Below are 24,499 nucleotides of genomic sequence, written 5' to 3' on the forward strand. Positions count from 1 at the left end.
CAGTATGACCTTGGGCAAGTCACTTAACTTCTCTGAGCCTCATCTGTAAAATAGGGGCTAAGATGATAAGACCCACATAGGACATCGACAGTGTCCAACTTGCTTATCTTCTATCTAACCCAATGCATAGTACAGTGCCTGGCACATATTAAGTGTTTAACAAATGCCATTTAAAGAAGAAAAAAGTTATAAAGTGGTTGTAAAGCAAATAAATGCTAAGTGACCATAAATTCAGTCATGAAGTTGATGGTATTTACTCCATGCAAAACACCATACTAAGTATGTGGAGCGAATAATAGAAGCCAGGCACATATTCTTTACTGCCAAAACTTTCAGTCAGAGGCAGAGTAAGTAGGTTGGTGTTAGAGTGAAGTGTGTGGATTGAGGTAAGTGTGTGGATTGTGTGGATTCATTGAGGTAAGGTAGGAGGGGTGGTGAGCTGATTGAGCAATTTAAGCCAATGGTAAAAAGATTCTGTTGAATGCAGGAGTGGATGAGCAACCACTGGAGGTTCTTGAGAAGTGGGAGACATCAGTTGAATGTGCTTTTTTAATATTTTCTTTTTTGCTTTTTTATTTTTAGAAAAAATGATACGGGCAGCAGAGTGAAGTATGGAACAGAATGGGGAGAGACAGGAGGCAGGGAGGTTAAGGAGGCTCATAGTCCAAAGCAGGATAGGATAAGTGCTTGGATCAATATACTGGCAGTTTGGATGAAGAGGAAGGGGAATATTTTAGCAACGTGAAGGTGGAAACGATGCCAGTGGGCACTGACTGGCTTCAGGAGGGCAGTGAGTGCCTGGAGTTCCAGTTGTTTAAGGCTGGTGCTAACCTTCTTGCTGTAACCTCGATTTCATCTGTCTTGCTGCCAACCTCTCAGCAGCATGCTTTAGTGGAAAGAGCCAGGGCTTGAGAGTCTAATTCCGGCTCCACCACTCATCTGCTGTATAACCTTGGTCAAGTCACTTAACTTCTCAGAGCCTCAGTTACCTCATCTGTAAAATGAGGATTAAAAATGTGAGCCCCACGTGGGGCAACCTGATTATGCTGTATCTACCCCAGTGCTTAGACCAGTGCTTGGCACATAGTAAGTGCTTAACAAAAAACCATCATCATCATCAGCCTCTCTCCCACATCCTGCCTGTGGCCTGGAATGCCTTCCCTCCAGACAATTGCTCTCCCCCACCCACTTCAAAGACTTACTGAAGGCACAACTCCCCGACTAAACCCTCCTTTCCTCTTCTCCTACTCCCTTCTGCATCACCCTGACTTGCTCCCTTTATTCATCTCCCTTCCCAGCCCCACAGCACTTGTGTACATCTCTGTGATGTATTCCTATTAATGCATGCCCCCTGCCACCAAACTGTAAGCTCACTGTGGACTGGGAATGTGTCTGTTAATTGTTGTATTGTACTCTCCCAAATGCTTAGTACAGTGCTCTGCACACAATAAGCACTCAATAAATATGATTGACTCAAAGGGCCAGATGAGAGCAAACAATGGTCCTAGAATGTCCTGGTGAAATTGGTGGTCACTCATGGCCTTCACAAATAGGAGGCAAGGGGACCCCTGTAAAACCACACAGGTTATGCTGGGCATGTAGCATAATGTGATGGCTTGTCATATACCACGGTTGCAGAGGCATGTCAAAACTACCCAATCCCAGAACATTTTTCCAAGGAACTGGGAATGTGCCTGTTAGTTGTTGTATTGTACTCTCCCAAGCACTAGTACAGTGCTTTGCACAAAATAAGTGCTCAGTAAATATTATTGAATGAATGAATGAATGAACTCTGGGCCTGCCTCCTGACAACCTTCCCCTCCCTAGTTCCTGGGAACATGGGACTTTGTTCCAAGCTTTACAACTTGGCTGCAGGAGCCATGGCAGAGGGACCCTAGGCACTGAGGTTAAAAATACAGGACATAAAGCATTCAATGCCAAACCCAAACTGGACAGGGAGAAACTAGTTGAAAGCCAGCTCTTGGTGAGTCAATAGCCAGGAGTACAATCTGCAGCATCTAGTAACTCGGAATTCGACACCATCTATACCAAATGCTAATTGGTTAACTTTGAGTCTTTTGCATCCTAAATCAAAATCCAGATGGATTTTATAACGTACCATTATTGAGCTGTATTTCCTCAGAAGCATGATGTGTAAAAGCCAGAAAAAAGCTTTTAAAGAAGCTTGGCCTTTCTGTGTATATAGTGACACTAATTTGGGTTTTCTCTTTTTCTTGGAGAACGTCTTCTTTCTGGGCTTGGTGTCACGATTTTGTTTCCCTCTGACATCGAGATCATGCTTCAGGACAATACATATTCGACTCTCTGAGCATTGCTGTGCACACCTGCTATGCCTCTAGATGTCTATTCTAAAAGACGCTTTCCAGAATCTGAGCTTGTGAGCTTTTCTTTCATATCCATATCCATAACATGTCCAAGACTGAACTCCCTGTCTTCCCTCCCAAACCCTGCCCTCTCCCTGACTTTCCCATCACTGTTGACGGCACTACCATCCTTCCCGTCTCACAAGCCCGCAACCTTGGTGTCATCCTCGACTCCTCTCTCTCGTTCACCACTCACATCCAAGCCATCACCAAAACCTGCCAGTCTTACCCCCGCAGCATTGTTAAGATCCACCCTTTTCTCTCCATCCAAACTACTACACTGCTCGTTCAAGCTCTCATCCTATCACGTTCTGGATTACTGTATCAGCCTCCTCTCCAATCTCCCATCCTCCTGTCTCTCTCCAATTCAATCCATACTTCACGCCTCTACCCGGATTGTCTTTGTCCAGAAACGCTCTGGGCATGTTACTCCCCTCCTCAAAAATCTCCAGTGGCTACCAATCAACCTACGCATCAGGCAGCAACTCCTCACACTCGGCTTCAAGGCTGTCCATCACCTCGCCCCCCCTCCTACCTCACCTCCTTTCTTTCCTTCTACAGCCCAGCCCACACCCTCCACTCCTCTGCCGCTAATCTCCTCACCGTGCCTCGTTCTCACCTGTCCCGCCGTCAACCCCTGGCCCACGTCATCCCCCTGGCCTGGAATGCCCTCCCTCCCCACATCCGCCACGCTAGCTCTCTTCCCCCTTCAAGGCCCTGCTGAGAGCTCACCTCCTCTAGGAGGCCTTCCGAGACTGAGCCCCCTCCTCCCTCTCCCCCTCTTCCCCCCTCCATTGCCCGCCTTACCTCCTTCCCTTCCCCACAGCACCTGTATATACATATATATGTTTGTACATATTTATTACTCTATTTATTTATTTTACGTGTATATATTTATTCTACTTATCTTATTTTGTTAATATGTTTTCTTTTGTTCTCTGTCTCCCCCTTCTAGACTGTGAGCCCACGGCTAGGTAGGGACCGTCTCTATATGTTGCCAACTTGTACTTCCAAAGCGCTTAGTACAGTGCTCTGCACACAGTAAGCTCTCAATAAATACGAATGAATGAATGAATGAATATCAGCACAAACAGTAAAGATTAGAATGTTGGGTATTTTCATCCATATTTAAATTCTCTACTTGAATCCTGAGATTTAAAAAAAAATCAAATCCTGATGCTGATCCATTAGTTATGTAAGTTTTCATGGAGATAGCTATCGCAAGCAAGATTTCATAAAGCTCAAAATTCTGCTAAAATTAATGATGAATTTAATGGTATTTGTTAAACATTATGTGGAATGCACCAGGCTATCGACAGAATAGTTAGTTTGGACACAGTCCCTGTCTCTCGTGGAGCTCCCAGTGTAAGGGGAAAGGAGAACAGATATTGAATCCCCATTTTACAGAAAAGGAAACTGAGGCACAGAGAAATAAAGTGACTTGCCCAAAGTCACACAACAGGCCAGTGGCAGAGCCAGGATTAAAATCATTCAAATGTATTTACTGAGTGCTTATTGTGTGTAGAGCACTGTACTATGCACTGGGGAGGGTATAATATAATTCGATTAGAACGTAGGTCCTTTGAACCCAGGTCTTCTGATGCCCAGGCACTTTCCACTAGGCCATGTTGCTTCTCAATATGCCAAGAGAGTAGGCAGCTCATCTAAATGAGAATAGGTATGGATGCAGAAAGCAAAAAATGTAAATGTTCGTTACCGGTACTGTTGTGAGACATACTTTCATGCTTTTAGTTAAGACTTAATTATAGCCCTTTTTTTACCCTACCTTTTTTTCCCCTAAAGAAAAAATGTCATGGGCCTTTCTTCCTATATTGTGTGGGCAACCATGTTTGTTTAACCCTGGGGCTATACCCTTACTGCAGCAGCTGTAAATTATAAACTGCAAGGCACAGGGGAAGGTATCTAATTAGAGCAGAGGAGAGCTAGAGAGAGAGCAAAACCAGAGGTCATGCGGGTGCCGTCAACACCTCCATTTCTCTGAACAGAAATCTAGAAAAAAAAATGGTGTTGTGCTCCTGCCAACCATGTTTTCTTCCCTGACTCTATCCCTTCTCTGTAGAAGAAATAATGATAATAGCGGTGGTATTTGTTAAACACTTACTGTGTGCTAAGTGCTAAAGAAGATACAATATATGCAGATTAGAGATCATCTCTTACTTACCAGGACCTTAATATGTGGCCTTTAGGCCAGGTGGACATTGTTTTGTGACATTTGGTTGCTGGCATTCTATACAATAGGTGCTTTCCAGTGCTAATAGAAAAGCTCTTAGCTCAGTAACAGCCAGATTCCACTGGTGAAACATTGCTTCATTGGGAAATGAGGGGATGTTTGGAGCTGGGGTGAAGAGGCAAATAATCTAATTTATTTTAGCATCTGTCTCCCTGGCTAGACTGACAGCCTCTTGTAAGCAAGGAGCATGTTTACTAACTCTATTGTACTCTCCTGAATGCTTAGTTCTAATTTCAACTACGCCACTTGTTGCTTTGTGACCTTGGGCAAGCCACTTGACGTTTCTGTTCCTCCGTTACCTCATCTGTAAAATGAGGATTAAGACCACGAGCCTCACGTGGGACATGGATTGTATCCGACCTGATTACTTTGTAACTATCTCAGCTCTTAGAACAGTGGGAGGCACAATAATAAGTGCTTAACTAAAACAAAAAAAAAATCCCTTTATTTGCTCCAGAACTCTTGCATCCCCCGCCCAGGCCCCTGAGTATATGGTTCTGCTCTTGAGCAGCCAAACTTAGCACTAGGAGACAAGGTGGAGCTGGGATTAGAGCCGATATTAGCACCCAGTCCTGTGACACTGAAGGCCATACTCAGTCCACTAGGTAATACTAATTCTCAATGATATGGACGTATTATAAGTCCTTTATTTCTCTGATGATGCAGGGAGGAGCCTTCCACTCCTCATAAGATTTGCCGGTATTGACTCTACAATAGTTGCTTAAGAAATACCATTAAAAAAAGGAATTGCTACTCATCAAATTAGGACAGTGCTCTGCACACAGTAAGCCCTCAATAAATATGATTGATTGATTGATTGATTGATTGAAGATAGAGCCATTATTGTCACTGTAGGGACAGAATGATAGAATTAAGTGTATGACAGATCTCTCTCTGTTTGCCCTTCATTTTACTTCTGGAATGTAAACTTTCGACTCCCCCAGGAAGGGAGAATCCAGTCATCACTGAGCAAATTGAGTTGGGAGGGAAGAGAGGACTAGCCAAGGTATTTTAAACTAATAATTTCTGTTTTGGCAGGAGAGTAGTGTTATTGCATTTTTATTTCCTCTGAGAGGCTCTATGCAATCAACATGTATATTATTATAATAAAGGGGACATGATGATGATATTTCTCTGAATGCATCTGTAATGTTTCTTTGCATTTCTGGATCTCTGGGCATAGTGAACGTTACTTAAGTAACCATCACAGTGGTCTTATGCAGTAAAGATAGGGAAACACTGCTTTAACCTAGTTTTAAAGCCATAACTACAAAACAAATCTCAAACCCACCAATCAGGATGATAAATCAGCAGTCAAGGTATGCCTATCCCTTGAAATATTTAAGAAAAGATTTTGTTAAAAGACACTTTACTGATTCACCTGCTTGGAAGCAGAGACCGAACCAGAATTAGCTCCAGGGATCCTTCCCAACTCTATTATTTGGAGATTTTATGATGTCTCAAAGTGCAATATAAATTAAGGGATTCTTATTTATTGTGGTGCCTCATTTTAATTGGGTCTTTCCTTATTAAAACAATATGAAAGCTAGACAAGTACACTATCTATTGTTGAGATAAAAATCTCCTGGTTATGCAGCAGGTATCCAGAAGTGCTCCTTTTGAATTGAGACTAGTGTGCAATGAATCCCCAAGACCCCTAGAAGTTCAACTACAGAATGGGGGCCTATTTCAGTCATCTAGATAATTAGTTTTTCCTTCACTCTTGGCTTTGTCCTAAAAACTGGATGTGAATTGATTCAATAGTCTTGCCTTCCAACAGAAATTAGTGTGTGAACACCATATTACAAATGTAGTAACTACCATTACATTTGGCACAACAAAGATATTTCCAGATGTCATGAAATCAGGTATTCCTTCTGTCCTATGCCAAACGTTCATGAAACATTTTGCAAATTTCTTGATGTGTGAGAACAATTTATTAAAGGAACTAATGATTTAAAAAGTGAACATACGTAGTGATTGTGCTCAAGTCTTCATTCCTCAGTAGTATTATATGAGACTTTAAACAGAACAGAAAAATGGATCTCTCTTCCCAGAGATCGTGGAAGATCTGAGGCTCTGAGTGAAATCCTCAGGGATCCTTGGGAATCACTCTTCATATTCCACCCTCTGAGGATTGAACAATGTCTCTCTCTATTCCATTCATTCCATTCAAACATATTCTCTTTAGAGAGAACTTGCAAAGAGAGTATGGGCACAGGGAATTATGGGAGACGTGAGGCCCATTTGGCTGTCCCAAAGTTTGCTAATAGAAGTAATGATCTTTCCACCCGCTGCCTAGGAGGTGGTACCAATCTTCTGGTTTATTTCTAATTCTCAATCCAATCCTGCTCTATAGGTAGCTTGAATGAGGTGCAGAGAAGTTGTGACTTGCCCAAGCTCTCACAGAGGTCCTGTGGCAGAGCTGTAACTGAAGCCCAGTTCTTCTGACTGCCAATGGTGGACTTCTTCCACTGGGCTTTAAGGAAGATCACAAATACAACACCAGCTCAGAGCAATATGAATCTTTTTTTTTTAATTTCTGTGATATTACTGAGGCTGGGGTGAGGATTTATTTTGCCAGTTTAGACCGCATTCCAAAATGTATAAATTAGAACCTTCAAATGCAATGGGGCCTTGTTTAGTCTTTTATCTTTGGTTAATTGCAACATCCTAATTTGGTAGGAAAAGCCTTCATCAAATTCCAAAGTCTACTTGGCTACCCAGCAGATCTCTAGAATCTTAACTGATATGTCATGGTATTAGAACCAAAGGAGCTCGGGGCCCAAGCAGTGGCCTAAGGGTCAGAGGACCTGGGTTCTAATGCCTGCTCTGCCTCTTGTCTGCTATGTGACCTTGGACAAGTAACTTCACTTCTCTGTGCCTCTGTTTTCTCATCTATAAAATGGTGATTAAATCCTACTCCCTCCTACTTAGACTGTGAGCCCCATGTGGAACAGGGACTGTGTCTAACTTGATTAGCTTATATCTACCCCAGTGCTTAGTACAGTGTTTGGCACAGAGTATGCAATTAACAAGTACCATAATTATTAATAATTATTAAAACAAGTATTTTGTTTCACTGAATTAAAGTATTTCAGATGGAGTTTTCAATCAGTGTAGGTGGTGATACAAAAGAGATTGAGAGGAGCAGCTACCTTGAAGGGTGCCCCCTCTCTCCCCCACTAACCCAGACTCAGGGAAAGCAGGCAGATAGGAGGGGACAAAACTTCTAGGGTTGCATTTTTCATTCAGATTTCTCCTGGGATAAAAAAAAAAGTGTTACAGTTATTTTTTGTTGTTGCTGGATTTAAAAACAAAATACAAAAAAAATGCTTCTGATCATGGGCATTCTTGAACTGCTTTTCACCAACTCAGAAAAGGAAGAGGCATAACCTTCCTCGCCCCATTTTATGGACTTTCATGACACAAATGACAACTTGCTGAGGCATGCAAAAATGAAAGAAAATTCGGCTGAACTGAACAAAACCCTTGGAAAGAAAGGTTCACATTCTGGATGAAATTTAAGGTTTTTTTTATATTATCTGGCAGGCTCTCCAGGGCTACTGTTTTTACTGACTCTTTGACTAGGTACCCAGCAATGTGGTTCTGAAAAATGCTAATGTCTTAGCAGCCTGGAAGCCCCATTATCATCCCATTATTCCATTCCTGGGGAGAAAATTGTTATTAACATTCTGGGAATCAGAAGGACCTGGGTTCTAATCCCTGCTCTGCTGCTTGTTTTCCGGGTGACCTTGGGCAAGTCACTTCACTTCTCTGTGCCTCAACTGCAAAATAGAGGTTAAGACTGTGAGCCCCATGTGGGACATGGACTGTGTCCATACTGATTAGCTTGTATCTACCCCAGCACTTAGTATAGTGCCTGTCACACAGTAAGAGCTTAACAAATATCATAAAAACAATTTCCAAATGGCTGAAGATATCTGAGAAGGTGAAATGATCTGAATCAAGTTCTACCAAGGACAAGTAATCCACCAGGGAATATAATTTAGGTGTCTCTGGAGCCCAGTTCTGCTGAGGCCCAGTTTAAGAAACCAACTTGGGGAGGAAAGATCGGAATAGCCTTGTCAAACCAGAAAGAAAAACCCCTACTGGTGTCTCATCTGCAGAGTGTGGCACTATTTAGAAATAGGAGGAAGAGGAAATAGAGCTTTGAATGCTGTTACCCAAGTTTAATGTGAAAGAAATCTGTGTGGGCAGATTCCAATTCAACTTGGCAAATTTGCTTAAGTGAAACTTCTTGCTAAGGAAATATTTCATAAATGTGAATAATAAAAAATCATCAAGAACAATTCTAAGTGCATGATAGTTTGCATTGGCATTGCTAATGGTAGAAAACGATTCCCTGTTTAAAATTGGAAAGACGATATCTTCAGAAGACAGATGGTGTATGTGGTCGGGCAGCCATTTTGGAGGGCAGAGGGTATATTAATATAATGAAGAATTCCGTTGCTTAAAATTCACACTAAATTGTTTTGTTGACTAGATTTATTCAGCCACCCTGTCTCCATAAGCCTCCACCTATTGTCCCTCCAAGAAGCAGCTGACCAGTACTTCATTAGAAGTATTTTTGAGAGTCAAATGACCAGGAACTATTTCCCTTCTGAATCTGGCTGTCAGTGACACCATATTCTGTTGATCCACAGTGAATGCTTTGTCTGCCACTGGTTTACAATTTTTATAGAGTCTCCTGAGAAATGGTAATCTAGGAAAACAGGGTGGGGAGGTTTGACCAAATTTTTACAGGTGTCAAAATCAAGTATACAGAAAAGACTTTTTTTCCACTATCCCGTTTCTGAATCACAAGACATGAGAGTGATTTTTAAAGCTGACAAAACTCCCAATTCCTAGCATCCTATGTATGGGTCGTTGTGCTCAAATATGGTTAGAATAATGGAGGCTGTAGGAGCAGCAATTTGAAATCTAACATGTCATTTGGGACCTTCAAATTGGACTTGTTTCTGAAACTCCAGTGGGAATATTGAGTCATTTTCTAAGGACCTTTGATAAGAACTGAATATGCTTTTTCCCCTGCCTCTCCCTTACTATGTAATAAAAATCCAGAAAGGGCTTTCTCAGATCAGTGTAAAAGACACTTCTGTCTAAATGTTTCTCAGGATTATGAGTAATGAGCCCATTTTCCTTCTGAGAACTCAATCCCTTCTCTCTTCATGAGTCTGTCAGGCAGCAGAATCCTCTTCTGTTTGTTTAATCAATCAACAAGAGAAAGTAATCAACTGACGAGCATTCATTCTAGAATTTATCTGTGAATGAGCCTCTTTCTATCCCTTTTACTCATTCTTTCTGGATGACCCAGTTATGGTGGTAGAATCAAAGTCAACCAAGAGATTCCTCTGGCATCCAGGATGGTTGGGACACAGGCTAGGAGGAGGGTCCTGGAATACCTACATGCCTTTGTGAACTTCCATCATGGAAAATGAATGTGAACTAGCTGAATGCCATTCCGAGAAGACAAGGCTGGATTTAGGTTGCCCATCAGCACGGGTGACTGACTTTTCTCCTGACTCTCAGCCAGTCCCTCTGTGGGCCACTTAACTCCTGAGTCATGGCCCCAAAAGGGTAGGATTCTTTTCCTTGCCCTTCTCCAACAAAGCCAATGAGGGAATCACAATCACCAGAGTGGCAGGGCTGTTGCCACAAGATGCCATCTTCACAGATGATGATGATGTTGGAGTCTATCATTGAGAATGCAGGACAAACCTCAGTCCTGGGCCCTTGGGAGTGAGATGATTGTGCTGGAAGAGAATAGTTCAGTGTGAGAATTCACGTTGCCTTTTAAAGCCCTCAGCCCTTACAGCTTCCCACCCTCATTGTACTTCCCTTTATCCAACTCCATATTCTGCCTTTCTTCTAGGAGGCAAGCACAGGTGCAGATGGGCCTTTTTGTTCACTCTGGAGCTGTTGTTGCAGAGAGCCTTCTGCAGAACTGAATGGGCTTTGCCATCATTTTTCTCGTTTTTCTTTGGATTTCAGTTTGAAAAATCCCCTTTCTTTTCTCTCACTAAGTTTATTTTTCTCTTTGTACAGCGGAGGCATGATTTTACATCTGTCACTGCCTAGCACCTCCAGAATAATAGAAAAATCCCACACACATCAATAAGACTTCACTGCAACACAAAGTAGGAAGAGCAGGTGAACTGATCTGGGAGGAAGTTTTACTGAAAATTCCAGTGCCTTTGTTAGTTAGCTAATGTGTAAGAACACTTACACACGCACACACACTTACACACACACACACACACACACACACACACACACACACACACACACACACACACACATGCACGTGCATGGGCGAGAGAGAGCCAGTGGGTTTATTTTAACATAGTGTGCCGGAGGGGGTGTAAGGTGTGGATGGGACTTGTTTTGTTTATCTGAAAGATGTTCGGCAGACATAGTCCACTGCAAGCCTGATGGGTCTGGAGTTTCCATATCCACTCAGGAAAAGCCAATGTTAAAGAAACTCAGAGACTTTCCAACTGCAGTGTGGAGTCATAATTGATTACAGAACTGTCTTCAGAAGCTTTCAGTGCTGCTTCTGTGGAGCGTTATTCTGGTCCTTTAAAAAAGGTAAACACCGTTTGGCAACCTCTTGTCACCCAGAACCTCTGCCAGCACTCCCGTGTGTTTTAACTGTCTCTGAAACTGAACTTGAGTTGGGCCCACTGAAGAAACAGGTCAGAGAGGAAGTGAAAGTCAAAGGGACATGAAGGCGTTCTTCCTTCTGTTTAATTTTTGAAGTATCCTCTTATCTCCTAACCTGAATCTGTAGCAAGGAGTGGGAAAATTCAGGTTATACCCCTTTGGACTGGTGGCAAGCTCCATCTGAAGGCTTCTGGGCCACAACAGTGCTTTGTTGAAACAGCAGAAAATCTGGAAAGACTTTAATTAAATCATATGGGGCTTTTTCTCTCATTTCAGTGCCCTGCCCAGTGAGATAGAAGTTTTTTTAATCTAATGAACGTGCTATTCACAGCAATTTGTTTAGGTTTTAGTATTTGAATTGAGAGAACTGTTTAATATCCTTATAACAGAGAAAAAGAGACTTTAAGGGCCAGGGGAAGAGTAATTACATAACACAAAAGTTTCCATAAATCAAGAATTCTCCTTATCTTGCACTCAGTCTATTGAAAATTCCAAATTATGAGGAGCTTTTTAGTCAAAAATACCACCCAAATTACCCAGACTGCATTTCCAACCCCTAACACTTTCCTTTTCTTCCACTCCCCTGCTTTGATCTCTTTCACCCCATCTCAACCCCGCAGTACTTATGTACATATCCATAATTTATTCATATTAATGTCTGTTTCTCCCTCAACCATATACTTGTTGTGGGCAGGGAATGTGTCTGCTATATTGTTGTACTGTACTCTCCCAAGTGCTTAGTACAGTGCTCTGCCTACAGTAAGCGCTCAATAAATACAATTGATTTATTGATTGAGAGAATTTGTCATTTATATGGCCCCACCTTCAATCTGCCAATTTAGTGACAGAGTGAAATGTCATGATTTTTCTGAGAAAATCCCTATTCTCTTTTATCGGGCTGGCTGCCATCTCTGTGTATCGAAGAGGCAGGGTGTTCTGTGACGTTGGGAAGTGGGGGGCTTAGGGTTTAGAAGGATGATTCTTGTTTCTGCACTGTTACCTTGTCCTCATTGTGGAGTGGTTTCAACTAGTTCCTATGGGAAGTTTGTGGTGTTTGTTGTTATCAGTATCTTCCCAAAGCAACTGACCTTCCTTCTGAGACTCTGTTTCGAACATCTGGCATGTCACCTTACATTTTTAAGCAAGCCTGGCATTTCACTCTCTAAAAATAGTAATAATAATTGTGGTAAGCACTTACTACATGCCAGGCACTGTTCTAAGCTCTGGGGTAGATACGAGATAATTGAGTTAGACACAGTCTCTCTCCCACTTAGGGCTCAAGCCCACTGTTGAGTAGGGACTGTCTCTATATGTTGCCAACTTGTACTTCCCAAGCGCTTAGTACAGTGCTCCGCACACAGTAAGCACTCAATAAATACGATTGATTGATTGATTAATTCCCATTTTACAGATGAGAGAGCTGAGGCACATTGAAATTAAGTGACTTGCACAAAGTCACACAGTACAAAAGGTGGCAGAGCAGAGATTAGAACCCAGGTCCTTCTGATTCCAAAGCCCATGCTCTACTTATTAGGCTATTCTGCCTAATAGGATCCCCCAAGATCGGGAGCCTACAGCCCACAATTCTCTTCTAGCCCCCCACCTTTTATGACAATTTGGAGTGTGACGGAATTAGTGTGAAACACTTATTTTGAATTACCATACTTTCATATGACTTTTAGTAGTTGTAAGTGCTTACTGTGTGCCAAACCCTGTACTAAGCCCTGGAGCAGATAGATTGTAAGCACGAGACATAGTCCTTGTCACCTGTGTGGCTCACAGTCTAAAGGGGAGGGAGAATAGATATCTTAGTCCCATTTTAGCAGATGAGGAAACTTAGAAAAGAAGTGACTTGCCCAAGGTACAACAGGAAAGGAACAGGAAAATGGACGAGTTGGGATTAGATTCCGGGCCTCCTGAATTCCAGAGCTGGGCTTGTTGCACTAAGCCACACTGCTTCTCTTAAAAAGGCCTCAAAGAAAAGGAATTGTATTAAGAAATATAATGTATTTTTCCTTAATGAAAGATGGGACTCTATACTAAGGCAGGCTTCCACACTTTGTTCACTTATCTGGCTTGGTAATGTCTCTTTTCTGGACCAAAATTCCTTTCATGTGTCCTACGTTGCTCCACTGAACTCTCTTCGCTCACCAACTTCTAGGCCATTTTCTGTGGGTGGATGAGAGACTAGATCTTTCTGCTCACTCTCCCCTGCCTTGCTTGATTCACCTCCTACACCCTTTCACCTCATCGAGATATTCACAATATACCCACTATCCAAGGGATGCATTAAAGGATCTGGCAGGAATTTATGGCACGTTGATACCCCCTTCCCGGTCCGGTCCTGACTGACTCTCCCCCCGCCCCCAGGTAAAAAGCCCTTGTTAGCACCACGTTACATTAACGACAACCTCATTCGCACCTCCTCAGCCCTCCCATGCTAGTTGACTGTTGGCTCCTCTCCCCAGGTATCTCTGCTCCCTGACCCCCCTTGACTGGCCCACCCTACTCCAGCACTTAATAGTTTGTATCTGCTCTCTGTGACATCATTATCTGCCAATTTTATTATTGCCATAGCATATTGTTTGTTTAACTGCACCCTGTGATGCCATCGCCTACTTATATCATTGCTACTGTTTTATTGCTTCTGCATCTCAATTGTTAACCTCCCGCTGTACTGTCACTCGCCCTGCTGACCTCACCGTGAACTTTCAGTTTTCTTGCTCCCAACTGCCATCCCCATTCCTCACTTTCCCCTTTCCCTCTCCCACCCAGCTTTTTCCCTCCCTCTCCCCCACCAAGACCACTCCCCCTAACCCCCTACCAAGGATTCCTCTGTACCAGCGCCAGTCCTCCGCTCCTCCCTCCCGGCCCCCTCCCTCCCCTTCTCCCCGTCCCCACCCCATCCCAGTTCTCCTTTCCCATCACCACTCCCCTTCCCACTCTCCCCGCCCAGGCCCCCGCCAGCTCATCCCAATCCGAACCCTCCCCACCCCTCGCACCCTTCCCCCTCCCTCCCCTCCCTCGACAGCTGCTGCCAAGTGTGGCCTCTGGAATCCCCGCTCCGTTTTAAGTAAGATCCCTTTCATCCTGGATCTATTCCTTTCCAGCTCTCTACTCCTCTTCGCCCTAACTGAAACATGGCTGTCTCCAGACGACACGATCTCTTCTGCTGCTCTCTGCAGTGCAGGCCTCTTCTTCTCCCATTCCCCCAGACTCACCGGAAAAGGAGGAGATGTCGGTTTCCTTCTCGCCCCCCAATGTCGCTTTCGCACTATCCCTCCTCCCCCTTCCCTTTCCTTCCCTTCCTTTGAAGCCCACATTATTCGCCTCTACCACCCCCTCCAGATTCTTGTAGCGGTCATCTACCGCCCTCCCGGCCCCACTTCCAACTTTAACGACTTTGACCCCTTCCTCACCTTCCTTCTCTCCTTCTCCATGCCCACTCTGATCCTCGGAGACTTCAATAACCACATGGATATCCCTAACGACTCTTCTGCCGCCCGCCTTCTATCTCTCCTTGACGCTGCCAACCTCTTCCTCCACCTCACCTCACCCACTCACCAACTTGGTCATACCCTCGACCTCATCATCTCCTACCGCTGCACTGTGTCCACCCTCACCAACTCTGAAATCCCTCTCTCTGATCATAATCTTCTCTCCTGCCTCCTCTCTCACACTCCTTCCCCCTGTAAATCCATATTACTCCCTCACAGAGATCTCCGCTCTCTTGACCCCACCCATCTTTCGGAGCACCTCACACCCCACCTCGCCTCCCTCTCTGCTCTACCCAGTCTTGATGATCAGATTACTGCTCTCAACTCTACCCTTTCTATCAGCTAGACTCACTCGCTCACCTTTCCCTTCGCCGCTCTCGTACCACTAACCCACAGCCCTGGTTCACTGCCACCGTCCGCCTCGTTCGCTCTTATGCTCAAGCTGCCGAACTCTGCTGGCGAAAATCTAAACACCATGCCAACCTCGTTCACTTCAAGTTTATCCTTTCCTGCCTTAACTCAGCCCTCTCTTCTGCCAGACAAAACTATTTCTCCTCCCTTATTGAAACCCATGCCCATCACCCCTGCCAGCTCTTCCGTACATTCAACTCCCTTCTCAGGCCCCCGGTTCCTCCCCCTCCTCCTTCCCTCACCCCCAACGGTCTGGCCTCCCACTTCATTAACAAAATTAAATCCATCAGGTCCGACCTCCCCAAAGTCACTTCCCCCCCTTCTCCAACCCTCGGCTCTCAACACTCTCTGCTACTCTCCCATCCTTCCCAGTGGTATCCTCAGAGGAGCTCTCCTCCCTCCTCTCAAGTGCTACTCCGGCCACCTGTGCTTCTGACCCCATTCCCTCTCATCTCATGAAATCTCTCGCTCCATCCCTTCTCCCCTCCTTAACTTCCATCTTCAACCGCTCACTCTCCACTGGTTCCTTCCCCTCTGCCTTCAAACATGCCCATGTCTCTCCCATCCTAAAAAAACCCTCTCTTGACCCCACCTCACCTTCTAGTTATCGCCCCATATCCCTCCTACCATTCCTTTCCAAACTCCTTGAACGAGTTGTCTACACGCGCTGCCTCGAATTCCTCAACACCAGCTCTCTCCTCGACCCCCTAAAGTCTGGCTTCCATCCCCTACATTCCACGGAAACTGCCCTCTCAAAGGGCCAAATCCAACGGCTCCTACTCTGTCCTAATCCTCCTCGACCTGTCAGCTGCCTTCGACACTGTGGACCACCCCCTTCTCCTCAACACGCTATCTGACCTTGGCTTCACAGACTCCGTCCTCTCCTGGTTCTCCTCTTACCTCTCCGGTCGTTCATTCTCAGTCTCTTTTGCAGGCTCCTCCTCCCCCTCCCATCCTCTTACTGTGGGGGTTCCCCAGAGTTCAGTACTTGGTCCCCTTCTGTTCTCAAGCTACACGCACTCCCTTGGTGATCTCATTCGCTCCCACGGCTTCCATTATCATCTCTACACTGATGACACCCAGATCTACATCTCTGCCCCTGCTCTCTCCCCCTCCCTCCAGGCTCGTATCTCCTCCTGCCTTCAGGACATCTCCATCTGGATGTTTGCCCACCACCTAAGGCTCAAAATGTCGAAGACTGAACTCCTTGTCTTCCCTCCCAAACCTTGCCCTCTCCCTGACTTTCCCATCTCTGTTGACGGCACTACCATCCTTCCCGTCTCACAAGCCCGCAACCTTGGTGTCATCCTCGACTCCGCTCTCTCATTCACCCCTCACATCCAAGCCGTCACCAAAACCTGCCGGTCTCAGCTCCACAACATTGCCAAGATCCGCCCTTTCCTCTCCATCCATACTGCTACCCTGCTCGTTCAAGCTCTCATCCTATCCCGTCTGGACTACTGCATCAGCCTTCTCTCTGATCTCCCATCCTCGTGTCTCTCTCCACTTCAATCCATACTTCATGCTGCTGCCCGGATTATCTTTGTCCAGAAACGCTCTGGGCATATTACTCCCCTCCTCAATAATCTCCAGTGGCTACCAATCAATCTGCGCATCAGGAAGGAACTCCTCACCCTGGGCTTCAAGGCTGTCCATCACCTCGCCCCCTCCTACCTCACCTCCCTTCTCTCCTTCTCCAGCCCAGCCCGCACCCTCCGCTCCTCTGCAGCTAATCTCCTCTCTGTACCTCGTTCTCGCCTGTCCCGCCATTGACCCCCGGCCCACGTCATCCCCCGGGCCTGGAATGCCCTCCCTCTGCCCATCCGCCAAGCTAGCTCTCTTCCTCCCTTCAAGGCCCTGCTGAGAGCTCACCTCCTTCACGAGGCCTTCCCAGACTGAGCCCCTTCCTTCCTCTCCCCCTCGTCCCCCTCTCCATCCCCCCCCATCTTACCTCCTTCCCTTCCCCACAGCACCTGTATATATGTATATATGTTTGTACATATTTATTACTCTATTTATTTATTTATTTATTTTACTTGTACATATCTATTCTATTTATTTTATTTTGTTAGTTTGTTTGGTTTTTTTTTTTTCTCTGTCTCCCCCTTTTAGACTGTGAGCCCACTGTTGGGTAGGGACTGTCTCTATATGTTGCCAATTTGTACTTCCCAAGCACTTAGTACAGTGCTCTGCACATAGTAAGCGCTCAATAAATATGATTGATTGATTGATTGATTGGTACCCCTTCTTGGAGAAAGAACTCCTTAGGAATGAACAAAGTTCTCCTGAAATTCAGGAAATGTTCTGAGAGGTTCTTCAATAGAAACGGGGATTGGGAAGCTTACTGGACCATTGATCCTTCCAACGAAACCGGTGCTTGGGATAAACGGGTAAAACTATGGCTGATTATCTTTGCTTCTGTTTTCGTTCTGCAGAGCTGATTCTAATCTTCCTCAGTGAGTTAGAGGCAATCTCACTTTTCTCTAAGGGAAGAACTTGCATGCCTTTATTATGCTCTCCATTTCAGGTGGGCCTAAGAGCAAGCAAGCCCTCACACATTTAAGGTTCAAGAAACAAGCACATCCTCCTGTTATGTTTCACTTGTAGGGAAAAGCTGTGTACCTGACAAAATATGCCATCTAATGATACCTCCCAGCTTGGCCTAGACCCTTGCTTTTCATACCAGCCCTGTGCAAACATGCCATATGAGTGGAGAAGGGGAATGCCTGATGATGCTATCTCTAGATACCAATTAACATTTAATAAAGTTCCCATGGCACGCTAGAAACTAATAGGATGAGCAAAAGACATGGCCTGAAGACTCTGATGAAATATGTCTTCTCCATAAACTAAAATATGCATCCAATCTCTTAAAGAATTGTACCTTAAAAGTGACATCACAGGTGACATTAGCATCCTATTTTTATCTCTGGACTTTACCATAAGCATCTGCTTTCTGTAAGGCAAGTAAGTTCTTCCAGATCCCAGGCATTCACCAGGTAACCTTTCAGTCACTTTGGTGCCATATGTTCCTATCCTAAAATAATGCAGGGTCCCCAGGAAGAAAATCTGCCCACCCACACTTTGCATGCCAGATTTATGGTGGGACTAATAGCAAATGTTTCAAGTCATGCCTATCATAGTTATTATTGACATTATTATTATTGAATGTAAGTGTAGGTTGTGTGTGTGCATTTTGAATACATTTTAACTAATTTGCTTCTGTATGTCTTTTAAGTGACTGTTGCGATGTTGTGCTGTTGATATTTGTCTCAAACTTATGGAGAATTTACTGTAAACTGGGTTATTTAGCTACACAGACTAAACAAACATAAAAAATATGATATTGGCAGTAAAGGGCAAGAGGAAACAGAAAGCTAGCTGAGGGAAAATTATCCATGTGTAAATAGATTATAAGATTTTTAAAACCTAGGAACTGGGCTGACTTTCAGCTAAACAGAAACTAGCTTTCAGGTGGTGGTTTTGTGTGTATGTGTGGTGTGTAGTCTGGCTAACAATTTGACACCTACTGTGGGTCACTTAACCTTCAGGGGGGAGTGCAGTGGCGGAGCAGTTCTCCATAAATGATTCCAGTTGCTTTCATTGGTTTTCTGATGGAGCACTGGAATTCCCAACACCTTTGTAATAGGAATTCACTGCAATTTACAGATCTTCTCTAGCTTACGAACCCAATGTGGGTGGAAGGTAGTTAAGATTTGGGGAGTTTGGAAGGAAGGGGGAGGATACGTAGCTAATAGAGCAGCTGACCCCAAGAAGTGAAGTAATTTTTTCAAGTCACAGGCCTATCAGAGGAAGGAATTGCTCCCCAGACCTCCTGACTTTAAATCAATGGTGTCTATTGAGTGCTTACTGTATGCAGAGCACTGTCTAAGCACTTGGGAGAGTACAACATAACAGTTGGTAGATACCTTCCCTGCCCACATTAAGCTTGCCAGTTCTCTAGATCATCCTGCTTCTTGGGATTTAGCCCCTCCAAATAGTTATGGGGTGGGGACAAAAGGATAGTCTGGGATTTAGAGTGGAATTAGAATTCTCCCTGAAGAAAAATGTGTTTTCTATTACTGAGGCCCAGTCAATCAATCAGTCGTAGTTATTGAGCACTTATGGTGTGCAGAGTACTGTGTTAAGTGTGTGGGAGAGTACAAGTGCTTAGTATAGTGCTTTGCACAAGCAAGCACTTAGTAAATATGATTGATTGAAGGAATGAATGTATGCGCAATATAGCAGAGTTGGAATGACACAGTACCAGCTCATAAGGAGCTTACAAGTCTACAAGGGAAAATAGATACTTTGGTCAAGGAACATGTCTACCAACTCTTTACCCTCCCAAATGCTTGGTGTGCTCTGCACACCATGGTGGTCAATGAATATGGTTGATTGAAAAAGAGTTACAGAGAGGGGAATTAGTAGAGTAAAAGGATATGTACCTAAGTGTTGTGGGGTTAGGCGAGTTACAGGCAGACCCTCTACCAGCAGTATGATCCCTCTCCTTTCCACTTCCTTTCTCGAACACCACAGTCCTTCTTTCCTTTAAGAATCAATTAATCAATCAATTGTATTTATTGAGCGCTTACTGTGCGCAGAGCACTGTACTAAGTGCTTGGGAAGTACAAGTTGGCAACATATAGAGACAGTCCCTACCCAACAGTGGGCTCACAGTCTAAAAGGGGGAGACAGAGAACAAAACCAAACATACTAACAAAATAAAATAAATAGAATAGCTATGTACAAGTAAAATAAATAGAGTAATAAATATGTACAAACATATATACATATATACAGGTGCTGTGGGGAAGGGAAGGAGGTAAGATGGGGGATGGAGAAGGGGCCAAGGGGGAGAGGAAGGAAGGGGCTCAGTCTGGGAAGGCCTCCTGGAGGAGGTGAGCTCTCAGCAGGGCCTTGAAGGGAGGAAGAGAGCTAGCTTGGCGGATGGGCAGAGGGAGGGCATTCCAGGCCCGGGGGATGATGTGGGCCGGGGGTCGATGGCGGGACAGGCGAGAACGAGGTATGGTGAGGAGATTAGCGGCAGAGGAGCGGAGGGTGTGGGGTGTGCTGTAGAAGGAGAGAAGCGAGGTGAGGTAGGAGGGGGCGAGGTGATGGAGAGCCTTGAAGCCGAGGGTGAGGAGTTTCTGCCTGATGCACAGATTGATTGGTAACCACTGGAGATTTTTGAGGAGGGGAGTAACATGCCCAGAGCGTTTCTGAACAAAGACAATCCAGGCAGCAGCATGAAGTATGAGCACAGCCTGCTCATTTTCTTCCATTATCTGAGCAAGGAGTTGATTATTAGCAGCAGCCCTCTAAACCCTAATTATGCAGCTATTAATTGAATGGATTTTTGTCTTGGGGCGGAGGCAAATGCAGACCTTCTGTAAGGTGGCTCTTGGCACTGACAGGCACTGGAGCATTGTAGCAAGGGACATGTTGCCGGACAAACACTGGCAGATGGCTTTGGGGCTTGTTTGCCCCCAGAGTACACAAGCACCTGCGTGAGAGCTCTCTGCACCGGGGAAAACTTTCTCCCTGGCTCCACTCCAAGGAAGAGCAGCCTTTGGGTACAGAAGGCGGTTGTCAATGCTAACGTACATTTCTCAGCATCCTCTCTTCTGGCCTTCCCTGCTGTGAGTAGAGTTAATTGTAATAATAATTGTGGTATTTGCTGAGCACTTACTGTGTGCTAAATAATCAGTCGTATTTATTGAGCCCTTACTACCTGCAGTGCACTGTGCTAAGTACTACTAATAATAATGATGGCATTTGTTGAGCGCTATGTGCAAAGCACTGTTCTAAGCACTGGGGAGGTTACAAGGTGATCAGGTTGCCCCACGGGGGGCTCACAATCTTAATCCCCACTTTTACAGATAAGGTAACTGAGGCACAGAGAAGTTAAGTAACTTGCCCAAAGTCACCCAGCAGAGCCAGGATTTGAGCCCATCACTTCTGACTCCAAAGCCCGTGCTCTTTCCACTGAACCACACTGCTTCTCTCACTGAACTAAGTGGTAGGGTAGAGAGAAAATAATAGGTCAGACTCAGTCCCTGCCCCACAAGGGGCTCCCAGTCTAAGGAAGAGGGAGGAGGCCTCCTGAGAGTGAACTTCTGTGCTCCGAGCCTGGGAAGGCATGTTAACCTTTTTGAACAGCACCAACCACCACCACCATCAGAGCCCACGTAAGTAGTTGCTGCTGTTTCATGTCAGTTGCCGCTGACCCGGTGCCACCCGAGATTTAACATTAGACAACTGAGAGGCAGCATGGTGTAGTGGATAGAGCAAGGTCCTGGAATTCAGAAGATCACGGGTTCTAATCCTGACTCTGTCACTTGTCTGCTGTGTGACCTTGGGCAAATCACTTAACTTCTCTGGGCCTCAGTTACCTCATCTGTAAAAAATGGAGATTAAGAGTGTGAGCCCAATTTGGGACAGGGACTGTGTCCATCCTAATTAATTTCTATCGACCCCAGCACTTAGAACAGTGCTTGGCACAAAGTAAGCGCTTAATAAGTACCGTAATTGTTATTAATGTATTAACTGAATGAAAGATCGTGAGCTTGTACACAAACGCTCCACAAAACCTCCTGGGATGCTGGCAGTGACTTGAGATGGCTTTTTTTTAAGCTCTGTTCAGCATGGAAGTTGGGGCTGCACATAGTACAAGTGCTTAGTGTAGTGCTCTGCACAGAGTAAGTGCTCAGTAAATGCCAGTGATGAACAGCAGAGGCAGAACTGGCTCCAGACAATATGCAAGAGAAGGGCTGCCACAGCTGTGGTTGAAAATTGCAAAGTGCTCAACCTCCTGTAGACGAAGCTATAGCATTTGTTGAGCACTGTAGTTTCAATGAGCTGTACTAAGCACTTGGGGAGTACAAAACAAGCAAGTGACACAATCCCTGCCCACTAAGAGCTTCTACTGTAATTGGGGAGACACACATGAAAGTACTAACAAAGCAATCAAAATAGAGTGTGCAACTGAATAAATGTACACACACCGGTATTAAGGATGGGTATAAGGTCAAGAGATGGCAGATGTGCTTAAATGACTTGGGATACAGAAAATTCAATGTGGAAGACGTCGGATAAGGTGAGGTTTCAGGAGTGCTTTGAATACGGGAAGGGCTGTGGTCTGTCAGATCTGAGGAAGGAGGGAGTATCAAGCTGGGAGAAAAACATAAGGGGATGTAGGTGAGAGAGTTGAGAGTGAGGCACAGGATGAATAAATCAATGGTATTTACTGAGTGCTAACACTGTGCAGAGCACTATACTAAGTACACAGGTGAGTACAATTCACCTATGAGTTGGTAGATACACTCCCTGCCCACAAGTAACTTACAGTCTAGCTAGCTTGGGACTAATGAAAGAGGAGCTGGAGGATTAGCAAGTAAAGAAAGCAGACTTGTAAGAAGGAGTGAGTTGGTAAAATGAGGAGAGTTTGAAACCAGCTGTGAGGATGCAGAAGAACATGGGAAGCCAGTTGCGGGCTTTGAGATGAGGTGTGGAGAGAGCTGGGCTGAGGGTTGTCTCAAGAACATAATCCATGCAGCAGTGTATATTTTAGAGGGGAGAGACTAGAATAGATTGGAGAAGGGAACGAGAAGAGTAGTACAATAGTTTAGTTGAGATGTAACCAGAGCTTGCTTCATGGTGGAGATGAAGGGGTAGATCTGGGAGATGATGTGAAGGAAGAACCAAAGGAATTTGGCAGTAGTTTGAATGTGAGAGTTGAGAGTGAAGAGTAAAGGTTGATATTGAGGATATTGAGGTGGGCTTCTGGGAGACCTAGGAAAATTAGGGGGAGGGAAGAGGAGATTTAATAGGGAAGATGAGTAGTTCAGTCTGAATGGAGATGGATTGGGGGAGATCAGAAGATAGTGCTGTGCAGTCCTTTCTTGCACATAAACAGCATGACAAATAGGTCCCTTAGCATCTCTGAAATAAAGCAAATAATTAGCCAAGAGTCATATGGCATAAATCTGCCAGGAGTATATTGCTGTGAGACTTAACTCTGGCTGGTCTGAGAAGTCATTTGCCAGTCTGATCAGAAATGAAGGCTGGGAATCAGGAGCAGCTCAAGTCCCTGATGGGAACAGAAAAAGAGTTTGCTGAGATTCCACCAGCTGAGAATACAAGAGGAAAGTCTGGGCTGGGATTCTGGCCTTGACACAAACTCTCTCCATGCACAGGGAGATAGAGGGGAATGTCATGGAAACTGGTCACCTCTAGCTTGCCGACATCAAGACGGAGGCAGAAATTCTTTCCTGCCTTCCTAGAAGACTGTGAGCATTTGTTTTTCCATCATTATTGTAGAAGGATCTGCAGGACTGCAGGGTCCTCACAGAAGAAACCAAATGTGGGTGAGACTAAAGAATGAAGAGCGGTGAGGAGAAGAGGGATCATTTCTTGAGATGAAGCTTCTTAATGAGGGCAGACTAGGAGGAGAGATCCAGTCCAAACTGGATAGGCATGACAAAATTGGGGGTGAAGATTTTTTTTTAAAAGTGGGCCCCTGTGAGAAACCAAATAAGTTAAAAGAGAAATAGCGCTGTAGTGGCTGAAGTAAATGCAGATCAAAAAGTCGTTCTGAGCTACTTGTTTTTGTCTTCCGCAACGTAGATCAGCAAGTAAATCCATGTAAGCATTTAAATACCATCTCTTTCTTTCCCTTCCCCTCAGTCTGACAGTGAGTTGTAAGCTCCTCGAGAGCCCGAAATGTGTCTTCTAACTCGATTGTTCTCTATCTTAATACAGTGCCTTACACACAATAGATGCGTATCAGGTACTATGCCGAGCAGCAAGCCAGGTGAAGGCTACCTGAACTCACCCAATTCTGCAGTTTTGTGCCAGCCTGACTCACAAATTCAATATCCAGGTGCTGAGTCTAGGGAGACCAAAGAGTTTGGGCCAACAGGAACTGCATTCTTCAACTAGAGAATGAACATTCATCCCAGATGAGTCATAGGTTTCTCCAAGTTGCCCTCCTTGACCAAGTCTGACTTGGAGTCACTTATCAGAATGAGCCTTCTTCAGTGGAGGTTAGGGTCATTTCTAAAGACACCAGATTGGGAGTAGGAAACATTAACCAATATATTATCACTGGGAAGGGAGGTAAATGCAAAGGATGGTTCATCTGATGCTCTTAGACAAACCGAGACATTGTCAGAGGGTCACTGATACACTGGTGAATTCCTGTAGTTTATTGCCAAATACTTATTCCATTACAGCAAGCTCCCCTCTTCCTCCTTAAGTGAGAGGAA

The 24,499-nt window shown here is 44.7% G+C and overlaps 1 protein-coding gene across 3 annotated transcripts in view; it reads left to right on the forward strand.

The window, feature by feature from the left end:
- Positions 1 to 24,499, forward strand: part of PHACTR1 (phosphatase and actin regulator 1) — a 320,885-nt gene that overhangs the window by 167,175 nt on the left and 129,211 nt on the right. The window lies entirely within an intron of this gene.

This window comes from Tachyglossus aculeatus, chromosome Y2 (genome assembly GCF_015852505.1).
Source record: "Tachyglossus aculeatus isolate mTacAcu1 chromosome Y2, mTacAcu1.pri, whole genome shotgun sequence".
Lineage (NCBI taxonomy): Eukaryota > Metazoa > Chordata > Mammalia > Monotremata > Tachyglossidae > Tachyglossus > Tachyglossus aculeatus.